The 10,716-nt window shown below is 35.7% G+C and overlaps 1 protein-coding gene across 2 annotated transcripts in view; it reads right to left on the reverse strand.

Moving 5' to 3' along the window:
- Positions 1 to 4,162, reverse strand: part of LOC130906645 (glucocorticoid receptor-like) — a 134,786-nt gene extending 130,624 nt beyond the window's left edge. For both annotated transcript variants that reach the window (XM_057821171.1, XM_057821168.1), the window contains exon 1: positions 3,702 to 4,162. The gene's annotated coding sequence lies outside the window, so the exon portion shown is untranslated. The remainder of the gene's footprint in view (positions 1 to 3,701) is intronic.
- Between the last annotated feature and the right edge of the window lie 6,554 nt (positions 4,163 to 10,716).

Below are 10,716 nucleotides of genomic sequence, written 5' to 3' on the forward strand. Positions count from 1 at the left end.
AAAGTCCGACCTGCATCAGAGTTGGCATAACATTAAAGTGCGTATGACACTAAAAATCATGTTTATTTCATATTTCACGTGGTGTTTGTGTTTTATGCTCCTGAATGAACTGGACCGCTTGGATGTGTGTGGAAGCGATCATTTTATATATTCAATTTTTGAATCCCGCGCCATGAAAATGAGTGATTTCCGGCTCCAGTCTCGGGTTTGGGACAAATGCGAATGTGACGTCACCCGGGTAGTAACCATTTGTTAAGAGCATTGTGTAAAAAAAAAAAAAGGATTTTAAAAAAGCATTTTATAGCATTTAAGCTAGCTGACTTTTACTATGTAAGTTAGCCAATTGTTGTTTTGTTGTATATAGACCCTCATTTAATTATTTATTTTTTTAATACCGTTCGAGGCTCAGCTCAGGTATTTGCATTTTTTATGTTCCTTATCCGAATACTCGATTATTTGAACAACATTTATTCATTTTTTTTATACTGTTTGAGGCTCAGCTCAGGTATTTGCATTTTTTATGTTCCTTATCCGAATACTCTATTATTCGAACTAAATAGTTCATCGATTAATCAGCTACTAAAATAATCGATAGCTGCAGCCCTAAATATCTCGTTAAAACCATGGTGTCTTTAATTATGCTCTCGAGTGCTCTCACCTCCAATTATGGTTTTGCTGTTTATTTTTTTTTTTTAAATGCCTTTCTGTTCAAATTTTTTCTTCCCCCAGAAAATTGAGATTTTAAGCTTTCCAATGATTTATCACACATGCATATTCGACAATTTTGAAATTTGGCCAAATTGGGGGTCTCAGAGCGGAACTTCAGTTCACCTGAGTGTTTTTTCACCATATTCATTTATTTCAAAATGACATTTTTAAGTATGCTGCTCGTTTTTAATGCTATTTATTTATTATTTGTAAACTTTGAAGTGTTGATGGGCGCCATATAAGACTGTATTTCTGGTAGTATTCATAAGCGGATTTTAAGGGGGGGGGCAAGGCCCTCCGTGGTGGCCGAAAAGTGTCAATGCGTGTAATTGACTTTCATATATAAAAAAGTTGTAAAGCAATAAAACTTCGACAAAAATGAATGAACAACAAAAAAAAAATGTATAATGGGTCAAAATTATTTTTCGAACAGATCATGTGACTAGCAGCTTAGACGGTCATTTGCTTTGCATATAATTAAAAACAAATAGGGGAGGGCAATTTTATTTTTCAAATGATTTCTTTCTCTGATTGAAAATATATTTTTTTTATTGAAGCAACTTTTTTGGGGATAAAATGATTTAGACACAAATTTCCTACCCATAATAGGGCGCAAACACAAAAAGGATTGTTTCAATCAAAGAAAACTTTTTCAATGAAAAATTAAGTGTTCAAATGCAAGTTTTTCAATCTCAAATATTTTTTAGCATTCAAAAACCTTTCCCATGATTGAAGTTTTCCTTTTTTTGGGTTGAAATGATTTTTCTTTTTGAAAATATATATTTTTTTAAGCAATTTATTTTTTGATTGAATAATGAAGACAAAAATGTCCTAGCCAAAATGTGGCCCAAACACAAATCAACATTACTTCAATCAAAAAAGCCGCCTTCAATCAAAAAAAAAAAAAAAAAAAATCAATCAAAGAAAAATAGCTTTCACGTGCATTTTTTTTTAGTTTCAATTTTATTTTTGCATTCAAACACATTTTTTTGATTGAAGCGACTTATATTTTTGGGTGAAAATATATATTTTGATTGAAGCAACTTTTTTTCTTCTTTTTTTTTTTTTTGCTGAAGCATTTTTTTTTTTTAATTATTGAATAATAAAGACAAAAATGTCCCAGCCAAAATGTGGCCCAACCACAAATAACATTACTTCAATCAAAAAAAGACACCTTCAATTAAAAAAAAAAAAAAAAAATCAATCAAAGAAAAATAGCTTTCACATGCAATTTTTTTTAGTTTCAAATTTATTTTTGCATTCAAACACATTTTTTTGATTGAAGTGACTTATATTTTTGGTTGATAATATATATTTTGATTGAAGCAACTTTTTTTTTTTTTTTTGCTAAGCAACTTTTTTTTAATTATTGAATAACATAGACACAAATCTACCTTCATATGGCTTCGCCCAGGGGATGCAATTTTAGACTGGGGTAACTACATTGGCACAACACCGGCGGGCATACCATATTCAATGGATGACAATTAGGGGTGTGACAAAATATCGAAATGGTTATAAATCCTGATATTTTGTATCCCAAATAGGTTATCGATATTGCCAAGAAACGAGATATCGTTATAAAATGTGTCAATGTCAAAAATAAAATAAAATAAAAAGGAACCAACATGTTGCAACCAAAATCTTCCCCCATAATAGTGTCTCAGTTAACGCTAAGGCTGCATTGACGGTGCTCGACGCCCAATCCGTTTAGACTGGGAACGTTCAATCATTCGAAACCAGAGCATTCAGTCATTCTGTCCAAAATTCAGGGCATTTACAGGCCACTTGCTGTTCATTTTATGGCATTTACAGGTAGTTTTCAGTTCAGTTTGAGTCACTGCATATTTATTTGGCCGATTCCCTGTTCTGTAACACAAAATAAACAAGAAATACCCATAAAATACCCCAAAAATCAACAGGAAGTAACTGAAAATCAACAGGTAAATGACCTTAAATAGCCCAAAATTACCTCTTTGCCTGGCATTGGCTGCCACTGACGGCCATAGACGTTCAATCCATTTGAAATGGGAGGGCTGGCAGCGAATGAACGAATGTTCATTCGCTGCCACCCTCCCAGTTCAAATGGATTGGACGTCTACTAGTGATAAACTCATTTTAATTCACAGCAGAAGCTTGTTTTTTATGTTTATTAGTTTTTTTGTAGAATATCCTAGAATGATTTCCTGACCAATGTATCGATAATCGTTGTATCGCCATATCGTCAGATCATCGTTATCGTGAGCTTTGTATCACAAATCGTATCGTATTGCGAGGTACAGAGAGGTTCCCACTCCTTATGACGATCTTGGCAAAAAGTATTGCCTAAGCAGCCTGATTTAGAATTCCCCTCAAGAATGATGGGAAACAAAAAAACGCTCTTTGTCAACTTATTATTATAAATATTCTTGTAAGTTAATTTTGTAGCTGACACTGCGTTTCGAGGTCATCAACATGTGATGCCCCCCCCCCCCCCCCCCCCCCCCCGCCCCAAAAGTCAAACTCCGCCTATGGTCGTATTCATTTAAAATTGTCTTTTTATTCGCAATTTAATAGCTTAGAATTTCGTTTAGTCAAAATAACGATTAAAAATGTATATATTATATATGTTGGAGCAGTCCAGGGTGTACCCTGCATCTCGCCGGAAGTCATCTGATCCAAATGAGCAAAACACGCCATGTAAAATGGTTGCATAGATATTAGTTGCACTTATTATTGTGGCAAGGAACAGCCTTGTTTCTGTTCCAAGGCATTTTTTGCATGAATACGTCACACATTGGCATGTTTAAATAGGAACTATCGGGTTTTCCACGCTTACATCGCATTGTCATGCAACATTTGTGCAACCTGTTGGCTGCCTGACTCCACTGGACCGTTCACACGCTTTGCAGCCCATTTATTCAACATTAAATATGGCACCAATTTGACGCTTTCAAAGACAGTTTTTTTTAAAAAAAATAATGGCAACTTCAATTTTAGAGAGTGACGCTTACCTGTTGAATGGAGAGGGATGCAGACCTCCGTTTAGGTCATGTCCTGTCAAAACTCAGTAGGAGACAACTAGGAGTGACGCAAAGTCAGCCCCGATGAGATATGGAAAATGAGGCATGACGTACAGATGACACGGTAAAAAAAATATTAATAATAATAAGAAAAAGCGCTTGTCAACAAGTATATATCCCAGCGCTCGGCAGCAACTATTCTCTAACTAAACTAAATAAACAAGGTCGAGGAGGAGACGATCCGGAGAAAAACTCGCTCCACTTTTTCTCCTTTTAAGAATCGTAGAGGACGAAAACACGGAAAGAAATCCACAGGCGAGTTCGACGGATCCTCTAAAAGTGGGAAAGTGTCAGCCCGTGGAAAGTGCCGGCCGAGTTCGACGCGCACGTTAAAGTTATATAAGAGCGAGCGAGTGTAAAGAGCGGCCGCATTCTACTGCGAACTCTGGGTAGGCAGGGCGGACAGTTAGTCGATAGGCATCAAGTTAGCGTAAGCGAGAAAAAAGCGGTTCCGTTTGAGTGCTGTCGAAGTAAAAGCAAACCCCGGAAGTGTCGTCGTTTTTCACATTAAAATGGTGTTTAAACATCATGTAAACGGACTCATAAACCGTATACATTATAACGATAGCAAACTGCAAGTTTCTGTTGAGTTAAGCTAACGCTTTTTTAAAGAAGCGCTTTTATTTTGGTTAAAAAGCTTCCTTGTTGTTACGGTGACGCTACGGGAAATGACTAACGCAGTTTGTTTGACACTAACCGGTGAACGCCCCTTTCCTCCCAGCTGCATACTGCTGAGGAATCTGTCAAAACGTGCCCTCGCTCCTCGTCGCTCCCTGCCAAACATGTGCTATATGCAAGGCCTTCTTCTTGAAATGACTTTTCAGGTGTACCGCTTTAAATCATTCAACGTGGCCCGCTTGTTAAAATACCGCCGGGTTGCTGAGAGGGTCATGGGAGGGTGCGCGTACTTAAAAAGGGTTATGGAACCAGTTTTGTCAACAAAAAGGATATTGAATGTGAGGTGATTAGAATCAACTGTCCTCATCTCCCTTTAACATTAAATAGGAACACATGAATTACAAGAGGTGTAATTTTACAGTGCTGGCCAAAAGTATTGACACCCCTGATATTCTGGCAGATAATGCTCAATTTCTACCAGAAAATGATTGCAATTACAAATATTTTGGCAGTAATATCTTCATTTATTTTGCTTGCAATGAATAAACACAAAAGAGAATGAAAAAAATCATTATAATTTTACACAAAACTCCATAACTGGCCAGACAAAAGTATTGGCACCCTCAGCCTAATACTTGCATGGTAGCAGAGGCGTCGCGTCCCATTAGGCAAACCAGGCAATTGCCCAGGGGCCCCCAGAGGGCCAACAGATTTAGCACACGCAGTTTTACTGCACTGTCGCAGCGACAAGTGTAGGGAGTATTTCTATACCATGGAATCATTTGGCAGATTATATAACGAATCTGTTATCAATCCCATTCAGCACTAACCATGTCATGTAGATAACACATGTTTAAGGCCACCAGAAAAGTGTCATTGCATGTTATTGACATTCCTATACATATACTGCAACAAAAATGAATAGAATGAACAAAAAAATTTTTTATGATGGGTCGAAATTATCTTTTGAGCATCTTAGACAGTCATTTGCTTTGAATATAATTAATATATATATATATATATATATATATATATATATATATATATATACATATATATATATATATATATATATATATATATATTAGAGAGAAAAAATATATTTTATAATTATTTTTTTCTTTAATTGAAAATATATTATAACTTTTTGGGGGATTAAATCATTTAGACACAAATGTCCTAATCATAAAATGGCCCAAACACAAAAAGGATTGCTTCAATCAAAGAAAACTTTTCAATGAAAAATTAAGTGTCCAGATGGCAATTTTTCAATCCCAAATATTTTTTCGCATTCAAAAACTTTTTTCTATGATTGAAATTTTTCTTTTTTTTTTTTTATTGAAGTGATTTTTCTTTTTGAAAATCTATTTTTTTTAAGCAACTTATTTTTTGATTGAATAATAAATAGAAAAATGTCCAAGCCAAAATATGGTCCAAACACAAATCAACATTACTTCAATCAAAAAGTTGCTTCAATCAAAAAAAGAAAAAGAAAAAAAAAAAAAAAAATCAAAGAAAAATAGCTTTCACATGCATTTTTTTTTTGTGTTTGGAGTTTCAAATTTATTTTTGCATTTAAACACTTTTTTTTATTGAAGCGACTTTTTTTGGATTGAAAATATATATTTTGATTGAAGCAACTTTTTTTTTTAAGCAAATTTTATTTGAATGAATAATAAAGACACAAATCTACCTTCAAATGGCTCCGCACAGGGGATACAATTTTTGACTGAGGTAACTACATTGGCACGACACCGGCGGGCGTACCAAATTCAATGGATGACGATCTCGGTGAAAAGTATTACCTAGGCAGCTTGATTTAGAATTCCCTTCAAGAATGATGGGAAACAAAAAACGCTAATTGTCAACTTATTATTTTAAATATTCTTGTAAGTTAATTTTATTGCTGACACTGCGTTTTGGGGTCATCAACATGTTGTGCCCCCCCGCCCAAAAAGTCAAACTCCGCCTATGATTGGTCTTCTTTCTTTTCTCCATGCTCATTGTGGTATGCACAAGCAAGGGCGTAAGTTTGCCTAGGGACGGTAGGGACATAACACTAGCAACTTTTTAGGATACTCAAATTGTCCCCACCAACTTTTAAGCAACCTGATTTGCATTTTATAATGAGTTCAGTTATATAGGTAATTTAAAATGTCTTCCCATATGTTGTAAGGATACAATTGACCCTACCATTATTAAGTGATTTTATTTTTTCATTATGTTCAGACTTATATTTACCCCTTTTTCACTGCTGAATGTGCTAGTCCAGAAAACTCGTTTGATTGACTGATGGCTTGAAATTGAGTAATGTAAAAATTCGTCAATGTTATGGAGGTGGGGAACAAACCACTAATTTTGCGACTGAAATTTTGCCACAACCTGCATCAGAGTTTGCATAACATTAAACTGTGTGAATTTGCTAGCCTGCAAAACTCGAGCTGGAAGCTGCTTAGAAATGTAGTGAATCAAGGTTTACCCCCTTCTACCCAATTTTCATTTTTGTTTTGTTTATGTGGAATTAAAGCAACACTTGGTAACTTTTCAGCTTGGGTCGATTTTAGCAAGCTCATGGACAAAAGCGGTAAGTTTTTGAACACTGCGTTTCCCATGAGGAAGAGCGCATGAGCGCATCGTGTCTTCCTATGAGGGGCGTAACAGAAAATATTTGAGAAGCACTGGTATAACTCAATACAGATTTATTTTGCAATGATCAGTTAGCCTATCAATTAATTAGTTTTATATTCGTGAGAAATGCAGCCCCGAATCAATCTGTTTGGTGTTATTAATGTCCCGTCCCCAGCAAAAGGTGTACATGCATGTTATGCAATTTTATCGTCCCTACCAATGTTGAGCCCAAACCTACACCCTTGCGCACAAGGACACAGGACAGAGGTTGAGTCAACTTTGGCGTCAAATCACCGCAAAAAATGAAGTATTTGACATAGAGCGCTGCAGCTAAGATGACTCGCAAGCGCAATATGATCCTTTTAGTTTCATAATAAGAAATTTGTTTTCTCCACTAGAGGGCTCTCATGCTCTGTGGATGAATAATGCTTCATTTTTGTATTTTTTTTTTTTTTCCTCGCCGGAATTCAATGATTTATTTGTATTTCTTTGGCTTAATTTGGTTATGTAATACGTTATAGTACAGTTTGATAATAACAGATAGATAACTTTGTGCTAGGAAAAAAAAATATTTACAAAAAAAAACAAACAAAAAAAAAAACATCCTAAGCAGTTACTCACAATGTTACTATTTACCTGAGTACCCGTTTCACCAAATATTTTTACTTGTATCTGAGTTAATTTCTGGATGACTACTTTAACTTCTACTTGAGTAATAATATTTACAAGTAATGCTACTCTAAATTTTTGGGCCTACTCCACCAACCTCTGCTGATAGCGCATGCTCCCAATTTTGGCTTCAAGTCAAGTTCAGGTCATAGCTTTGGTATTACCTCTGCTGGAGGCCCCAGCTTCACCTTAACATGACTTGAAAGTCCCTGGCTCAGTGTCACGCGGAGATCCGACATGAAATATTTTACATTGAGGAAAAACAACCCTGAAAGAGACAACCTGTACCTCCGTTAACTCCCACATAGAAATGCGCGCTTCGGGAAAATGCCCAAATATAACCTGACACGTGCGGTACAACACAATCTTGTGGATGGATGTAATTAAACTGTCCACAGGGCATCAATCACTTGTATTGGTATATACAGTAGAATTGTCCCAACCTCTTCCTGCTGTAATGCGGCTTGTGGTTAAAGTGCATTCAGAGTCTGGTGACTTGAAGCCTCAATCGAATCCTTATGATACCACTCAGCAGAGATGACAATGAGACCAAATCTGCTGTTTTACTCCCACATATCTTATAAGAGTAACATGATTGTTTTCCATGGGCACAATGAGTGGGTCATAGTGAGTTATATAAAATCCTACAGGATATGGAATCAGTTTCATGGGAGGACATGGACAACTAGTTTTAGGGTTGCCTATGTGAGAATGAATACATTCACATTAAGAGACAATATAACAATATTCACATCCTTATTCTTCATACTTTTGTAAAAATAAAAAACAAAATTGTAAATATTACTGCAGCTTACTGAGCAGTAGTGACAACCTTCTTCACATAGACACGTATTTTACTACCTCCTGGTGGACAAGGTGCGTATACCGGATGGAAAAGTATATGCAGGAGTTGTTAAAGTATGTCGTTTTAAATTAAGGGGAAAGAGCAACCGGTAAGCAACTAAAAAGATGAGGCAAACACTTTATTTGACAGCGGGTTCATTTGAAAACTGAAAGGTCAAATAAGCCTCAATTTAACACTCCCTTTTCACAACACCAAAAATACATTGGACACAAATATCCAACATCGCCCTGCACGCCCACAACTCAACAGCAACAAGAAACAATAATATGGTTACAATGCTAGTATGTCTTACATATTTGAATACACCAAAGGTAGATATAGAACTATCATCATAATCATCTTTATTTTCGAACTCGAATTAATTAAATACTCTATTGTTTCAGTATGTTTTATTCATTTATGTTTTTTTTACAACAATTACAAAAAAAATCAATCTACCAAAACACGTGTTTCCCCTCTCCCCGACAGCAGGAGGTGCTGCAGCACACCGTTTCCCGTGCCAGGGCCACGAACTCCATGTAAAAAAAAGTCCGAGTTCAAGAGGACGCGCGCTGTTAGCATTAGCCTAATGCTGACATGAACGCGAATGCTATGCTAATGCTACAAGTTACAGTTTGTGTGTGGTGATCAGTCAGCACAGACCTTTGAAGACTAAAGCAACATTGTATATTCTCTCTGGAAAAGATAAGAAAACATCTTACCGTGTGTGCAAGCTGGAGTGAGTGGAGATGACACTAGTAAGTCGGCTGGAGGCGGCAGCACGTTACAAGTGACACAACCAGACACTGCTACGATGCAGGCTAACTACACTTAAAACATAACACATCGTGAACATGTATGGAGCCCCTAAAGGGACATTGACAGAAATAAAATACAGTATTGGCCCGAATATAAGACGACCCCCTCTTTTTCAAGACTCAAGTTTGAAAAAAGACTTTCTGAACACCATATTAATTTTTATACAGAAAATAATTACAGTGCATCCGAAACAAATGATTATATTACAATATATTTCAGAGAAAAAAAAATGTTATTTTGCCTCATTCAAATCTTAATATCTGAAAATTTAAATATGTAAACTAAAGTGCAATCACATTCGTAAATGAATGGCTTCTGGTTTTTGAAATGTAAATAAACCAATCTATTGTGATAAAACAACAAAATTGCAATAACTGCATTAACCATCAAAGTGAGTCTAACTGTAACTGTAGTCTTGAAACAAATCTGAATAAGGAAAAACATTGCAATAAAATAATGCAAACTGGTTAAACTTGAGAGTAGCTGAGATCTGTCATGACAGAACATCGCTTCAATGATATCTGGCGCACTCTAGCGTCGTGAATAGGTATAATGTCTAGACCGTGAATATAAGACTAACCCCCTCTTTTTCAGTCTTCTTTCAATGCAAAAAACACCGTCTTATATTCAGGTCAATACGGTAAACTTAAGCGATCGCACCAGATTGTTTATCATGCGCACCAGAAACTATCTGGTCAACATTAGCATTATATAGCATTTCAGCCAGTGGCCTTTTGCAATTCTATGCTAATGCTATGCCAATTGCAACAATGCAACAATTAGTTAACTTGCGCAGGAGAAACAATCTGGAGTGCAACAGATAATTTCTGCTGCGCATTAGAAACAATTTGGTAAACATTAGCATTATATAGCATTTAAGAAAGTGAACTTTTGCTTTGCAAGTTAGCCAATGTTGTAAACATTAGCATTATGTAGCATTTAAGCTAGTGGACTTTTGCTATACAAGTTAGCCAATTGCAACAACACAACAATTGTTCGTCTACACATTGAATTTTCCCGATAATGGAAAAATTGAGTCCAAATTCAAGTCAAATTCATAGCAGAGACATATAGTTTTCAACACAGTGTAGTTGTTTAGCCTGTTAGCTACTGAGCTAGTGGATATGTTAAAAAAAAAAAAAAAAAAAACTTTTTTTCTCACTTGTAGTAATTTCTTAATATTTCCTGGTTTATTTGTTCACACAAATTAGCTAATTGACACTTGAAAGACAAGTTAGAACTATAAATTAAATAATCATAGATCATTGTTGTAAATATTAGCATTATATACCGTAGTATTTAGGCTAGCGGACTTTTGCTATCCAAGTTAGCCAGTTGCAGCAATTGGTTGACTTATAGCAAAAGTCT

The sequence above is a fragment of the Corythoichthys intestinalis genome, chromosome 18 (genome assembly GCF_030265065.1).
Source record: "Corythoichthys intestinalis isolate RoL2023-P3 chromosome 18, ASM3026506v1, whole genome shotgun sequence".
NCBI lineage: Eukaryota > Metazoa > Chordata > Actinopteri > Syngnathiformes > Syngnathidae > Corythoichthys > Corythoichthys intestinalis.